This window comes from Oryctolagus cuniculus, chromosome 1 (genome assembly GCF_964237555.1).
Source record: "Oryctolagus cuniculus chromosome 1, mOryCun1.1, whole genome shotgun sequence".
NCBI lineage: Eukaryota > Metazoa > Chordata > Mammalia > Lagomorpha > Leporidae > Oryctolagus > Oryctolagus cuniculus.
The window spans coordinates 91,663,870-91,679,512 of record NC_091432.1 but is presented as its reverse complement, the minus strand read 5'-3'; the positions used below and the strand labels follow the sequence as shown (position 1 = coordinate 91,679,512).

The window sequence follows — 15,643 nt, the reverse complement described above, 5'->3', positions numbered from 1 at the left end:
GACAATGCTGTGGAAACCCTGTAATCTCTGCATATTCTCTGCATGATCAACTGCAGTCCTCCCAGGCTCTTTTTCTAGTCTTGTCACTCCCTCCTTTTTTGACTGCACAAATGGTCCATTCCAGTAAAGCCAACCTACTGAGAATGCCCTTTTGTGAATTTTAGTTGGGTCTTGTCTTTACAAGGATATGTTTCCCCCACTATTCTCTAGGAAAATCCTATTCAGTGCTCCAGGTTTCACCTCAAAACAAAACCAAACAAATTTGCTTCCTATGATTTGTGTTTCTAAATACTTTGATGTTACACACACATGTGCATGCATCTATGAAGGGGCTTCACAAAATCAGGAAAAATGCAAGTAAAAGGTAATACACATTTCTGTGAACTTGGTGGAGCCCCCCTTATGTATGCATATATATTTTTTGTTAAGATGTACATGCATGCATATATATGAGAGGTATTCAAAGAATTTGTGGAAAATGTAAGTAAAAGATGTTTCTTTTTTTTAAAAATGCATTTGTTTGAGCACACACACACACACACACACACAGTGCAATCTCCGATCTGCTGATCCCAAAATGCTCCCAAGAAATGGGACTGGGCCATGCCAGGCCAAGCCATGAGGAAATCCATCAGGATTGCCTATGTGTGTGGCAGCTATACAACAACTTAAGTAAAAGCTGGTGTTTCCCGGGGTGTACATTAGCAGGAAGCTGGAATTGGGAGCAGAATCAGGACTCAAGTCCAGGCACTCCAGTATGATTGTGGGAATCTCAAGTGTTCTTGGTGTCTCACCTATTATGCACAAATCCACTCAAAAGATATTTCTTATCTTCTCCCCAATTTTTAAAAATCTATGCATTTTCACAATTTATGGATTTTTATAATATGTATTTTCACAAACTTTTAAATATATAATTCGATCTTTAAAAGTCAAGAGTTTGCTCTTACTTTATAACCTATAGTTTTATAAATACATTTTGCATAAACAGTCATTGATCATCATTTGTGGTAATTTAGAGGAAACACAAAGCAGTTATCAAGCAACCAATGAGTGTATATGTTTCAATTAATCCATAGATTAAATTTTGTTTTTCTTTTGTCTACCTTTAATTTAATTCCTAAAATTGGTTGTGACTAAGGTTCCCAGAAATTTATTTGATTCCATTGTACTGTAGCCTGATTTTAGAAATCACTGACATGTTTAGATACAAAAAGAATAAAACTATTGTGGTGGCATCTGGAAGCAAGCCTTTGATTCTATACTCTAGTGCATGCTGGGATTTGCTGCAATTGTCATAATTAGAATATTTTAATATTGTTTATACCATGAAATTTTTTCATTAAGACAATTGACCTCATGCTAAGATAGAAATGATTTTTAATAAATAAGAATTTATCTACCAGTTGTCAGAAACTCTTCTATTTTACACTAGAGGCTTTTATTTTCCTCAAAATCTGCAGGATACCTGGCATGAAGGAAATGAAACTCTAATTTGCTGACAAGTGTGTAAGCAGAGCAGGAGTGAGGGGAAAGTGGTCTTGGGGATACTTTTATTAGTCTAAGTTTATTATTAGTTTACTTTGTTAATGTCTAAGCTATGTTCAGAAAATACTTCCTCCAAATCCACAAAATGCACATTCCAAATCTACTAAATCTGGGGATGTCAGTTTTTTTTTTTTTTTTTAACTTTTAGCTAAGGCATAAAAAGGAATCAGTATCATTAAGTCTTCCAACTAACAAAATATTCAGTTGCTTTCAGAAGTGGCTGCCTTTGGCAGCGGTCTAAGAACCCCCAACACTGAGCTGTTACAGGGGAGATTTCAGGTGCTGCTAACAGAAAGATACTTGATTTCATATTGTCCGGTTGGGGACACCATTTTGTGCAAATACCATGTCATCTTGTGTTTTGTTTTGTTTGTTTTTTCAGTAGATATGGGAGAGGGGCATAATTATTTCTTCTTGTTCTTAGAAATAATTTAAGGTGATATCATTGGCAAATGCAGATGGTTAAAATCTGACTGGTCTTATCTTCCTTATAAATGTCTTTCAAGCCAACAACAGACACAATTTCTTTTGCTACACAATGATTGTTCCATCCAGTGTAGTATTTACCTGCAAGTTCATTCTATGAAAAAGCAGTGCATACATGCTGTTTTTTAAATTGCAATATTAGAGTTTTCTTTAATCCAGAAGTGTTTTTATCCTCTCCTTTCTCATTCCTCTCTAACTGCTTTCTTCCCTCCATTGCAAAACGCCCCAATCTAAAGAAAGCAAATCTCGGTAAGGCTTTAGAAATAGACAACATTTTACATCAGTCTAAGCCGTTTCGCAGATCTTCATTTGCTTTCTTCCTGGACACATGTTCTGGTTGAGTGTATTTTATCTCATACTGTGCTTTTCAGTGGCCCTTATTTTCTGATTCCTGCTAACTGGGCGTGGCTAGTAGACTACGAGTTAACCCAACAGCTGCGAATCAAGGTGTGGTGAATTTATTATAAAGATTGGCAGTGGCAAAGCTTGCAAGAGTCCTGAGTTCCTGCATCACCCTTTGCAGGAGAATCACCTGAAAAGCAAAAGCTCTTTGAATTTTCCAAGAGCAGAAGTTTCTGTTCACTGATGATCCTGTGAGTTGAAGGCATATTTCAGTTTCGTTACCTAATATACTTTGTTAGCATAATTGAGCATCAAAACTCCTCTATAAAATGTGGCCAATGTTGGCCAAGAAACTTTTCAGTTTGAATACTCTGGGTTCTAAAAGATTTGCCTTTAAGCACAAGAATGTACTGCTGCACAGGGCCTTAGGCCCTGCTAGGAAGCAGGAAGAGTTAGCTGGGGCAATCTTGCCTTGACTTGGAACCAGAACTCTTAAGGGAGACTGCAGGGCATGACAGCGCTGAAAGGACCAGCCGGGGTGGTGACTACAAAGCAGAGGGGGGAAGAGGAGGAAGGAGGATGTCAGATCACCAACTTGGAAGGAAAGCCCTTTACTGTTGCTCCCCCCCCCCAGGAAAAGGCGCACCCCCAGGACAAACTTTCTTTTCTTTTTAAAGATTTACTTATTTATTTGATAGGCAGAGTTAACAGAGAGGGGAGAGAGACAGAAAGTGATCTTCCATCCCTTGGTTCACTTCACAAATGTCCACGGTGGCCACAGCTGGGCCAGGCTGAAACCAGGAGCCTGGAACTTAGATCTGGTCGGGAGAGCCCATGGAAGCCCAGCACAGCTGCGCCTTGTAGTACGCCGGGAACACAGCTGGGGCTGTTTTTGACCAGCCAGTTGTACTTGTTTACTCCCATACTATTTAACGTTGTGTACTTGAGCAGGACGAGGTTACGTGGCTTATCGTGGACCTCTCTGCCGTCATCATTAACTCCCGAGAGTAAGGAGGAGATGTACAGGTCGGCACATGCTCACTCGGACTTACCCCTAATGGTAGAGCTAGAAACATGCCAGGGGATTCCAATTCAGTCCTATCAAGGTGGCATGTAACAATGCCATCTCACTAGTCAAAGTGATCACTTTAAGTTCACAATTGATCATAATGAAAGGATTAAGAGTCAAAGGGATAACATAAACAAGACTAGTGTCTGCTAAAAAATAACTGAAAGAATTAAAAAGGAGAGAACGATCCAACATGGGAAGCGGGATAGATAGCAGAATCATAGAATGGCAGATGTCCTAAACAGCACTCTGGCCTCAGAATCAGCCCTTGAGGCATTCGGATCTGGCTGAACAGCCATGGAAAGCCAAACACTCTGGCAAAAAAAAAACAAACAAACAAACAAAAAAAAACAAAACCTAAATGAAAGATCTCTGTGAGTGAGATCCCAGCAGAAAGAATGGGCCATCAAAGAAGGAGGTACCTTTCTCTGAAGGGAGGAGAGAACTTCCACTTTGACTATGGCCTTGTCTAAATAAGATCAGAGTTGGTGAACTCAAGAAGCTTCATAGCCTTGGCAGCTCATGACAAGAGCCTCAGGGGATTTCTGACGTCATAAATCAGAGTGCCAATTGTTAAATCAACAATGGGAGTCACTGTGCAATTACTTCCCATGTAGGATCTCTGTCCTTAATGTGGTGTACTATGTGAATTAATGGTAAAACTATTACTCAAACAGTACTCTATACTTTGTGTGTCTGTGTGGGTGCAATCTGTTGAAATCTTTACTTAGTATATACTAAGTTGATCTTCTGTATATAAAGATAATTGAAAATGAATCTTGATGAAGAATGGGATGGGAGAGGGAGTGGGAGATCGGATGGTTGCAGGTGGGAGGGAGGTTATGGTGGGAAAAGCCGCTATAATCCAAAAGTGGTACTTTCAAAATTTATATTTATTAAATAAAAGTTAAAAATAAATAAATTAATTAAATTAAAAAAGAGTTTCTGCAACCTTGTTTTGTGTAGTTTTCTTTGGAATTAATGAATGTTACTGCATGAGCCCTCTTGGCCATTGGTTTGCCCTAGCGTGACAATATTCATTGAAGCGGACTTGGAATAATGTGATTCAGTGAGCAAAGTGTTCCGTTCGTTGTCATCTTGTTGGATGAGTTCTTAATGGCTTGTAATTATAAATCCTTCTGACTTGGTGGGATTTTTTTGAGAAGATGCATAAACCAGTATGATACTTGCAGTACTCTTACCATGAGCCCTCTACAAGATAGACAAAGAGATCAGAATTTGCTTCTTGTTTTCTACCAAAGTTTGGTATTTTAACCACCCAGGTGTAACGTTTCTTTGTTTGTAGGCCCAGTTTGTGAAGCTCTTCTAGAAACACCTGTTAAACCCTAGGTCTTTTACTGCCTGCAATCTTTTTTTTTTTTTTTTTTTTTTTCTAGTGATGTGGTAGAAATCCTACATAAGCTTGTGAAAATCTTTTGGCTCAAGTAACCTCTTTGAACAAATCAGCCTCTGAGTGTGAGTTTCCTCAACTGTAAAACAGATGTTACAAACTTTTCAGTTCTAAAGAGAATAATAGTTCCCTAAATCGGTGCAAGGTACACTGCCCTGTCTTCATTACAGGGCTACTAGCATGTATCTTTCTATGCTTCCCACTGTCTAGTGGAAAGTAGATTCTCTCCTGTAGTTGATATAAAGTATAATTTGAAGATTTGGGGTGCAGATATGGTGAAGAACACTTGCCCAGGACAAAAACTGGAGTGGGGCATCAGTGAGTACTTGGGTCCATGCACCCAGGTAGGAGACGGAGAAGAAGCTCCTGGCTTTGTATCGGCTCAGCTCTGGCCATCGCGATCATTGAGGAAGTAAACCAATGGGTGGAAGAGCTCTCTCTTTGTCCCCCTCTCTTCTGTAACTCTATCCTTTCAAATTTTTTTAAAAAAGAAAATTCATGGAAAATGCATGTTATGCAAACTATGCATGGATTTGAGTTTGGGGCACTAAATAAGCATTTCTTGGAATTTCATTTCTCCATGAACTTTTTGAAGTATTGGGATGTGATCACCTACCTATCCTCATCAAAGGAAAACACCGGATGGTCTCTGATTTATGAACTTAACTAACCTAGCTGAAGTCAACAGTTGCCTTCACCTTGGGATTCATACTGTTGATACTTCATGTTGTCTATAAATGAGGTCAGGATCGTATTTGCTATATGCAGAAATGTCTAGGTCTGTATTTGGTTTCTAGAGAGTACTCATCCAAAGATATATGACTACTTGTTCCGGAACTTTTTGATCCTATGCCCATTTTATGGTATCTGAAAATTATTCTTTTCAAAATATACCAGTTTCTGTGTACTGAGTGTTTTCTTAATTTGGTTTCAAAGTAGTATGTGAGAAGCAGAACATTTGACAATTTTCAGTTTTACTTTACAAAAGATAAAGTCTTTGACTTTGTAAAGGATTTCATAACTTCTATTTACTTCATAATTTCCGTATTTATATTCATCTGCTGTAAGTCGGAGATCTTTGTAATCTCTTGCGGATATGCTAGAAAAAATAATCATTAGCCCTTGGAAGTTGCAGAGTATAAATCAAGGACTGCTCATGTTACAAAAAGCTGTTCTAGTAGGAATTTTGCCCAAACTGAAGAAAGTGGTCTAATTATAGCATCCGTTTCCCCTGTAGTGTCTACAGGCACTGGTAGGGAAAAAGTTAAGTAATTAAAATAAACTCTGCTCTTCAACCCCGCACCAACTGAAGCAAAGTTGGATTTACAGGATTACATTGCTCCTTCCAAAGGTGAGTGAGTTCACAGATGAAACACGCAGCATCCTGTGTGGAACAGTGTTATTAAAAATGAGATTTCAAAGTAAAAGAAACAGCTACATCAAACCTCACCTCATTGAGGCAAGGTTACAGAGCTGTAAACACTTGGAGTGCTTTCCCCCCTGGTTTTAACAAGGAAAGTGTAGAAAGTGTTCTAATTCCCATTACAAGGTTGTCAGAGCAAAATTAGTACATGATGCGCTCCAAGACACGGATTGTTCGGGATTTACTGACGCGTGAAATCAGAATTAGGCAAAATGCTAAAATTGGGAGGAAATCTGGCAAAGACTCATTTGCAACTACTGAAGTGTCAATAAAAATATTAACATTTTAAAAGAGCCTTTTCTCTTCATAAAGTCTAAAGGGCATTATGAATGTACCTGTTCTAATTATTCTTTTCTCACTGATCTTCATCATCTAACCTTTAAAAAGCCATTTCACTAGGATGTGGATAAAAATATCGGGCAGCATATATGCAGAATGATTGGAAGGCGTCTGACTAAGTGACTATCTTCTAATTCATTTAATCAGGAGTTACAAATAGAGGTTCAAGTGCATTATTTCAGAGATAAGAAAACTAACACCTAGAAAGTTAAGGTTGGAGGGGAAATTTTTACATTGTGTGATAGTAAGATGAGCTTTAAACTTAGAGCCCTTTGTTCTTTGTGTTCTCCAAAATTACACAGCTAGTTAGAGATTGAATTCATATATAGAGATTGAATTCAGTTGTCCAGTGTTAATGTTCAAATTGTTAGAATACAGAAGGGAGGGGCCAGCACTCTGGCATAGTAGGCTAGGCTTCTGCCTGCAGTATCAGCATCCCACATGGGTGCAGGTTTGTGTCCTGGCTGCTCCTCTTCTGATCCAGCTCTCTGCTTATGGCCTGGGAAAGCAGAAGATGGCCCAAGTGTTTGGGTCACTGCACCAGAGTGGGAGACCCATATGAAGCTCCTGGCTTCAGATGGGCTCAACGCTGGCCATTGTGGCCAGCTGGGGAGTGAACCAGTAGATGGAAGCCCTTTCCCTCTGTCTCTCCCTCTCAAACTCTGCCTTTCAAATAAATGAATCTTAAAAAAAAAATACTGAAGGGAAGGAAGTCATATATTCTGGACAAAGATTATTAACAATTTTAAAAATCTCTCCTAACATTTTCTTATGGCCAAGGACAGATAAAATATCAAATATGCATTTCAATAATATTTTTAGTATCTATTCTTTAAAATACTTTACATTTTTACTACATTGTACACTGCTTTACATCTTGCATCCTTGAAACTTTTCTAACCTCTGGAAAGTGGCCTTCTGAGGACTTCCTCCTGCTCTTATTCCATAGATTGGATTTTCTTTCTTTAACATTTTTTCTACCCCTCAAATGTGGTATTTGCTCCAACTCTGTACTTGTTAATGTGTGTGTACTTTATTGTGTCTAAGTCGGTGGTGGTCACATCTCAGCCTTTAAACAGAGGTTCTATTTAGAAACTCTACTTTTTTCAAGATAGAATTATTTCTCCCACCTGTCCCCATTATAACACCAGTAATTCATTTTCCCAATCAAAACAGCAATTCTTTTCACCTGTACTCTCTGTAAACAACAAATCATCCATAAAATCCATTGTTTCTTATATAGTAGGCAGCAGATGAATACTAGTATACTTTGTTCCAGTATGAAAAAACTGAGATACAGTGATGACCCTTTTAACAGATTGGAGAAAGTAAAAAGAGAATTTGGGTCAGGAAGGATACTCGGGGATTTCTCCAGAGTTCAGTGTAACAATCAAGCAGAGAAAATAGTATGGACAAGGACATGCTAAAAAGGGATGTGAGAAGTTCAGAGGACATAAGACATTATTGAGCATCAAAACAGAAGGCTGGTTGGCAGGAAACAAAGCTAGAGAAGTGGATTGCCTTTGCCTTCCCTTTGTTCTCATCCTCTTAGTCATTTCCTCCACTGTGTTTTGCTGCCAAAATATCATGTGTATTGAACAAATGTGTTTCTCTGTCACTGGTCTTGCCCACTAATCTTTGATAAATGCTGTTTTCCATGTTCATCTTCCACTCTTATATTCTAATATCCCAAGTTTACATCTCCTAGCTTGGGTTCAGTCAACATCAGATCATTCAACTACCTTGTCCTGTATTCTACGCCTATGAAGACCTCATTATTACCGGAACACTGCTATTTTAATTTTATACATTAGATTCTTTTGTTCCCCTTATCTGAAATGGCTTCTTTGCCAAACAAACTCCTACTTCTCATCACAAGTCCACATAAGGTCTCATATCTTCCAGGGCAACTTCTGGATGACTTTTGACGTCTTATTAGTGTTGGTCAAAGAAAAGTGGGATTCTTAGTCCATTTTCCATTGCTAATAACACAGGCTGTGGAAGTCATTAAGATGAGAGATTTTGGCTCATGGTTCTGGTCCAGTAATGGACTTTTGTGGTAGCAAAGACCTGAGGTAGTACAGAGCATAAAGGTGGAAGAGTAGAAAACACATGTTTGTTTTAAAACCTCTTAAAAAGCCACCGGTGTTCAATCATGGGGGCTTGGTCATGAAGACGTTACCACCAAACCCTACTCATGTCCCAAGGGCTCCAACTCTAAAAACCATACATAGTTTATACCCTTGTAATGTCTCACAGTGATACTACACTTGATCTTAGCCAAAAGGCTGAGAAGCGATAATGTCTCACAGTGATGAAACTTCAGTATCTGTTTCCATAGGGGGAAACCAAATTTGGATCACAGCAGTGAAGAGTTTGTTCTACTCATAGGTTAGATTGGCCTATTTTAGGAAGATCAGTTTAAGTTGCCCAGGTTGGTGTTTGATGTGGCAGTTAATCTGCTGCTGAGGATGCCTGTGTCTCATACAGAGTTCCTGATTTGAGTCCCAGCTTTGCACTTCTGATAAAGCTTAGTGCTAATGTGCACCTTTGGAGGCAGTGGATGATGGCAAAAAGACGGAAAGCCTGCCTCCCGGCTTCATTCTGGTACAGCTCTGGGTGTTGCAGGCACTTAGGGAGTGAACCAGCAGATAGAAGATCATGCTGATTTCTTTCCATCTTTCTTTCTTTTAAGACAATTTAAAAAAATTCAAGTTGCAAATTAGAGAAAATTAGTAAGCCAGTAGCTGGACATTTGCTCTTCTCACCTGCCAAGTCATGTAATTCACATGCTGGCCAACTTCTGAGAAAGACAGGCTGTTCTGAATATGGAAAAGCTATCACACAGCTAATGGAAGCCAAGAAGTCCAAAATACTTTTTCTTTATATAACATTTCTTCTGAAACAATATTTTTGGACTTAATTTGATTAACTAATGTATGAAATAAAGTCTGGTTACCCACCATAAGCCATGTACACAAAAAGCAAATGTTCTGTGCATGCGTGCCTCAAAGTTTATAGAATATCAAATGAAATGACAAATAATTACATGTGATGACTATATGAAAGAATATGTTCTGGTTGTAGAAGTTTGTAGAGCCCTGAATGAAAAGGGAAGGGCCTAGAGAGAGAAAGGGCCTACTGGAGAGGGAGAGGCCCATGGAGAGTCCTAAAGATGAGTAGGAATGTGCACCCACAAGAGCAAACCATAAGAGCTCAACTGTGAGCATACTCAGCACCTATTATGTGCTCAGTATTTTCTGGATACTATGGGGACTTAAAGCCAAAATAGGTAATACAAAGTCACAAATAATCAGGGCCTCAAACAAAGCAGAACCCTATGCAAAATTTTTGTTCTATTGGGTTAGAAGTGACATTATTGAAACTAGTTTTCTAGCTTTGGAACCTGTTCCCAATCATAAAACAGAAAATTAGGAGAGGGACTTGTGTTGATTGTTGTTTGAGGCACGAGATATGTTGAGGAAAAAATATTTTAAAATGTATAAAATGTATAATTAAAACAAAAAATTGAAGGTGTTTTAATGGAGGAAGGAAAAAGTCCCCCATATTGTGGATAGGCCTCAACAAATAGTCTGTTCACTAATTTATTCAACAAAATGTATGCGGAGTAGTATGTGGTAGGTAGTGGTGACAATAGTAGTATGTCAAAGGAGTTGAAATAGCAAATATGCAATGTAGTGAGGTAATTGGATAAACTGATAAAAGCAATGTGTAAGGTTTCATGATTGAAATATGGGTTAAGTAATCCAGACACAAAGGAGATAGTGAATAATTCTTCAATTGGGGATGACATCACAAATAAGGTAATTGGGAACTGCAAATGCAATGACATTACAGAGAAAAATAAGGGTAAAGGGTAAAGAGATGCACTGAGCACAAACCAGAAATCATGAGGCCTTTCAAAAAATTCATAGAAAATGTGTTATGCTAGAAATATGCATGAGTTTCAAATTTTTGCACTTAACATAAACTCATGTTTTTGAATTCTCTTTTTTTAAAGATTTGAGAGAGTTACAGTGGGGATCTGAAGCCAGGAGCTTCTTCCAGGTCCCCCAGGTGGGTTCAGGGGCCCAAGCACTTGGGCCATTCTAAACTAATTTCCCAGGCCCTGTCTTATAACTTTTTAAAGATTTATTTATTTATTTGAAATGGTTAGAGAGTGACAAAGATCATTGATCTGCTGGTGCCCTCTCCAAATGGCTGTAGTGTTCAGTGCTGAGCCAAGCCAAAGCCAGGAGCTTCATATGGGACTCCTACGTAGGTGGCAGGGGCCCAAGAACTTGGCTCATCTTCTGCTTTTCCAGTCCATTAGCAGTGGCTTTACCCATTATGCCACAACACTGACCATCTTTGTTGTTTTTCCCCCCAAAGAAACCTTTTATTTAGTGAATACAAATTTCATAAATACAACTTTAGGAATATAGTGATTCTTCCCACCATTCTCACCATCACGCCACCTCCTTCTCCCTGTCCCATTCCCAGGTCCATTCTCCGTTAAGATTCATTTTCAATTAACTTTATACGTAGAAAATCAACTCTATACTAAGTAAAGATTTCAACAGTTTGCATGCACACACACACACACACACAACTGTTTGAGGACAAATTTTACAGATAATTCTCATAACTCATTGAGGATAGAAGTCCTGCATGGGAAGTAAGTGCACAGTGCCTCCTGTTAATTTAACAATTAACACTCTTATGTATACACCAATGATCACCCAAGGCTCTTGACATGAGCTGCCAAGGCTATGGAAGCCTTTTTAATCCATAGTCTCAGTCAGTATTTAGACAGGGCCATAAACAATGTAGAAGTTCTCTCCTCCCTTAAGAGAAAAGTACATCTTCTTTGTTGTCCACTTCTTTCCACTTTGGGTCCCTCTCAGATCCTTCATATAAGAATTTATTTTTTATTTTATTTATTTTTTGCCATAGTATCTTGACTTTCCAGCCTAAAATGCTCTCATGGACTTTTCAGCCAGATTCGAATGCCTTAAGGGATAATTCTGAGGTCAGAGAGCTATTTAAAGCAATTGTCATCCTATGAGTCCCCTGTGTGAACTCCTTCCCATGTTGGAACATTCATTCCTTTTTAATTCTATCTATTATTATTACCAGATACTTTATCTTATTTATATGATCCCTTTAAAACTCAATCCTATCTATATGATGACTAACACTTAAGATGGCATTTTTACCACCTAGCTTAATGGGATTTTGGGGTCTCATGGCAAGTTTTTAAACTGTATACTTAGAAGTAAGTCCATAGGAATGTCTGCAGAACTATACAGCTTTATAATTACAAACTTCCTCCTCCAGCTCTTATTCCCACTCTTATTTCTTACTGAGATCTATTTTCAATTGAATTTATACACATATGATTAACTCTATGTTAAGAGTTCAACAAACAGTATGAAGAAAATAAAAACTGTTCCTTGACAGTCAAGGACTGTTCAAGTCATTCCTTCTTACAGTGTCAATTTTACTTCTACAGATTTCCTTTTAGGTGCTCTATTAGTTATCACAGATCATGGAGAACATATGGTATTGGTCCCTTTGGGACTGGCTTATTTCACTAAGTATGATGTTTTCCAGATTCATCCATTTTGTTGCAAACCAGATTTCATTTTTTTTTTTTTTTACCACTGTGTAGTATCCCTTAGAGTACATATCTTTATCCAGTCTTCAGTTGACAGGCATTTCGGTTGATTCCATGTCTTAGCTATTGTGAACTGAGCTGCAGTAAACATGGAGGTGCAGATAACTCTTTTATTTGCTGAATTTATTTCCCTTGGGTAAATTCTCAGGAATGGGATGGCTGGGTCATATGATAGGTCTATATTCAGATTTCCGAGGTATCTCCAAACTGTCTTCCATAGTGGTTTTACCAGTATAAATTCCCAGCAATAGTGCATTAGGGTACCTTTTCCCCCACATCCTCACCAGCATTTGTTGTTTGTTGATTTCTGTATGAAAGCCGTCCTAGCCATGGGTGAGGTAAAACCTCATTGTGTTTTTCATTTGCATTTCCTAATGGCTAGTGATCATGAACATCTTTTCAAGTGTCTGTTTACCATTTGGATTTCCTCTTTGGAAAATGTCTGTTTAAGTCTTTTGCCCATTTCTTCACTGAGTTGTTTGATTTGTTGTGGAGTTTCTTGATCTCTTTATATATTCTGCTTATTAATCCTTTATCAGTTGCAATGTTTGCAAATAATTTCTCCCAATCTGTTGGTTGCCTCTTCACATTGCTGAGTGTTTCTTTTACAGTCAGAAGATTCTCAATTTGATGTAATTCCATTTGTTAATTTTGGCTTTGATTGCCTGTGCCTCTGGAGTCTTTTCCAAGAAGTCTTTGCCTGTGCTAATCTTTTAGGGTTCCCCCAATGCTTTCTAATTAGGTGGGATCAGGTCATGGATTTAGGTCTCTAATCCATGTTGAGTGGATTTTTGTGTAAGGTATAAGGTAGAGGTCCTGCTTCATGCTTCCGCATGTGGAGATCCATTTTTCCCAGCACCATTTGTTGAAGAGACTCTCTTTGCTATAGGGATTGCTTTCAGCTTTGTAATAAAAAATTAGTTGGTTGTAGATGCATGGATTGATTTCTGGCATTTTTGTTCTATTCCATCAGCCTATCCATCTGTTTTTGTACCAATACCATGCTGTTTTGATTATAACTACCTTGTAGTATGTCTTGAAATCTGGTATTGTGATGCCTCTGGCTTTGTTTTTGTTGTATAAGATTGCTTAAGCAATTGGAGGTCTCTTGTGTTTCCATATGAATTTTGGCATCATTTTTTCTAGATCTGAGAAGAATGTCTTTGGTATTTTGATTGGTACTGCATTGAATCTGTAAATTGCTTTCAGGAGAATGGACATTTTGATGATAATATCCAATCCATGAACATGGAAGGTTTTTCTTTCTTTTTTTGTATCTTCTTCTGTTTTTTTAATAAATGTTTTGTGATTCCTACCATAGAGATCTTTGACATCCTTGGTTAAATTTATTCCATAGGGTGTCATTTTTTTTTTTTTTTGTAGCTATTGTGAGTGGGGTTGATCTTAGAAGTTCTTTTGAGGTCCGGTGCCATGGCTACCTTGGTTAATCCTCTGCCTGCAGTGCCAGCATCCCATATGGGCGCTGGGTTCTAGTCCCAGTTGCTCCTTTTCCAGTCCAGCTCTCTGCTGTGGCCTGGGAAGGCAGTGCAGGATGGCCCAGGTGCTTGGGCCCCTGCACCCGCATGGGAGACCAGGAGGCAGCACCTGGCTCCTGGCTTTGGATTGGCGAAGCTCTGGCTATAGTGGCCATTTGGGGAGTGAACCAATGGAAAGGAAAACCTTTCTCTCTGTCTCTCTCATTGTCTAACTACTCTATCTGTCAAAAAAAAAAAAAAAAAGAAAGAAAAAAAAAGATACAGGCCTTCTAAGCAGCCGCCTAACTTATTGTGCCACATAGTGCCCACTCCCGCAGACATTTTTAGTGAAAGCCCAATTTATAAATCAGTAAAATAAGCAGGTAGTTAGAAACACACACATGGAACACAGTTCAATGTAGGCTCTCACTGCTATAAACTTTCCTCTTAACACTGCTTTAGCTATATCCCATAAGTTTTGATATATTGTATTGTCATCTTCATTTGTTTCCAGAAATTTTATGATTTCTCTTGATTTCTTCTATGACCCACTATTCATTCAGAAGCATGTTGTTCAGTCTAAATGTATTTGCATATTCTAGAGGTTCTTGTGTTGGTGATTTCCAGCTTCATTCCATTGTATTCTGAGTAGATGCATGATACGATTTGATTTTTTTTAATTTGCTGAGACTTGCTCTATGGCCTAGTATGTGGTCAATATTAGAGAAAATTCCTCGCACTGCTGAGAAGAATGTATATTCTGCAACTGTAGGATGAAATGTTCTGTAGATATCTGTTAGGTCTATTTTGTCCATAGTGTCATTTAACTCTGCTGTTTCCTTGTTGATTTTTGTGTCTGGTTGATCTGTTCATTGCTTAAAATGTGGTATTGAAACCCCCCATTACTATTAGAGTCTATGTCTCCCTTTACATCCCCTCACATTTCTTTTAAATAGCCTGGTGCCGTGTAATTAGGTGCATATATGTTTATAAGTTATATCTTCCTGTTGAATTGATCCCTTAATCATTTCATAGTTTCCTTCTTTGTCTCTTTTAATACTTTTGTGTTAAAGTCTATTTTGTTTGATATTAGGATGGCTATACCAGCTCTTGTTTGGTTTCTGTTAGTATGGAATACCTTTCTGCAACCTTTCACTTTCAGTCTGTGTATATCTTTGCTGCTGAGATGTGTTTCTTGTAGGCAGCAATTAGATAGGTTTTGTTTTTTAATCCATTCAGCCAGTCTGTTTATTAACTGGAGAGTTGAGGACATTTAAATCCAAGGTGACTATTGATAAATAACAACTTTGTCCTGCCATTTTTCCTTATTCTTGTTTCTTGATGCATTTGTTATTGGGCATTTGTGGTGATACTCGTTGTTTTCTTCTTTGTTTTTTAGCTGAGGCAGCTCTTATCTTTGTACTATATCTGAGTTGATTAGTGGAGTGTCTGCTTTTAGGGAATACCTACAGGTGTTTGGGAGTGGCCAGGGAGCTCTGTTCAATGCTCCAGGGTGAAGGGCATGTCTGAGGTGACATACCCAGGTTTGCTGTGGTATTTCTCTTTTTTTTTAAATCAGGAGTTTTGTTCTTGTCAGTTGACGTAGACTCAGCTGAGCTCCTCTCCTCAAAGGAGACCAGTGCCTGGACACCAGCTTCAGTGTGTATATTATTCATCTGTTCTGCCACAAGAACCACACAAAGCATCTCTAAAGTCCTCCGTGTATGCTCAGATTCCCCAGCAAGGTCCCTTGCCAGGTAACCAGGGAGCCCTGAACATGTGGAGCCTCCCATAGTGACTGCCCAAAGTCCCAGCCACACCCTAAACTCCCACACAGCCTCAGTGTTTTCACAGTACAGGCACACAAGCC

At 38.6% G+C, this 15,643-nt stretch overlaps 1 protein-coding gene and 1 pseudogene across 1 annotated transcript in view; both read right to left on the bottom strand.

Annotated features, from left to right (window-relative positions):
* Nucleotides 1-15,643, bottom strand: part of CNTN5 (contactin 5) — a 1,373,625-nt gene that overhangs the window by 242,090 nt on the left and 1,115,892 nt on the right. The window lies entirely within an intron of this gene.
* Nucleotides 8,823-8,918, bottom strand: LOC127485410 (U2 spliceosomal RNA; annotated as a pseudogene).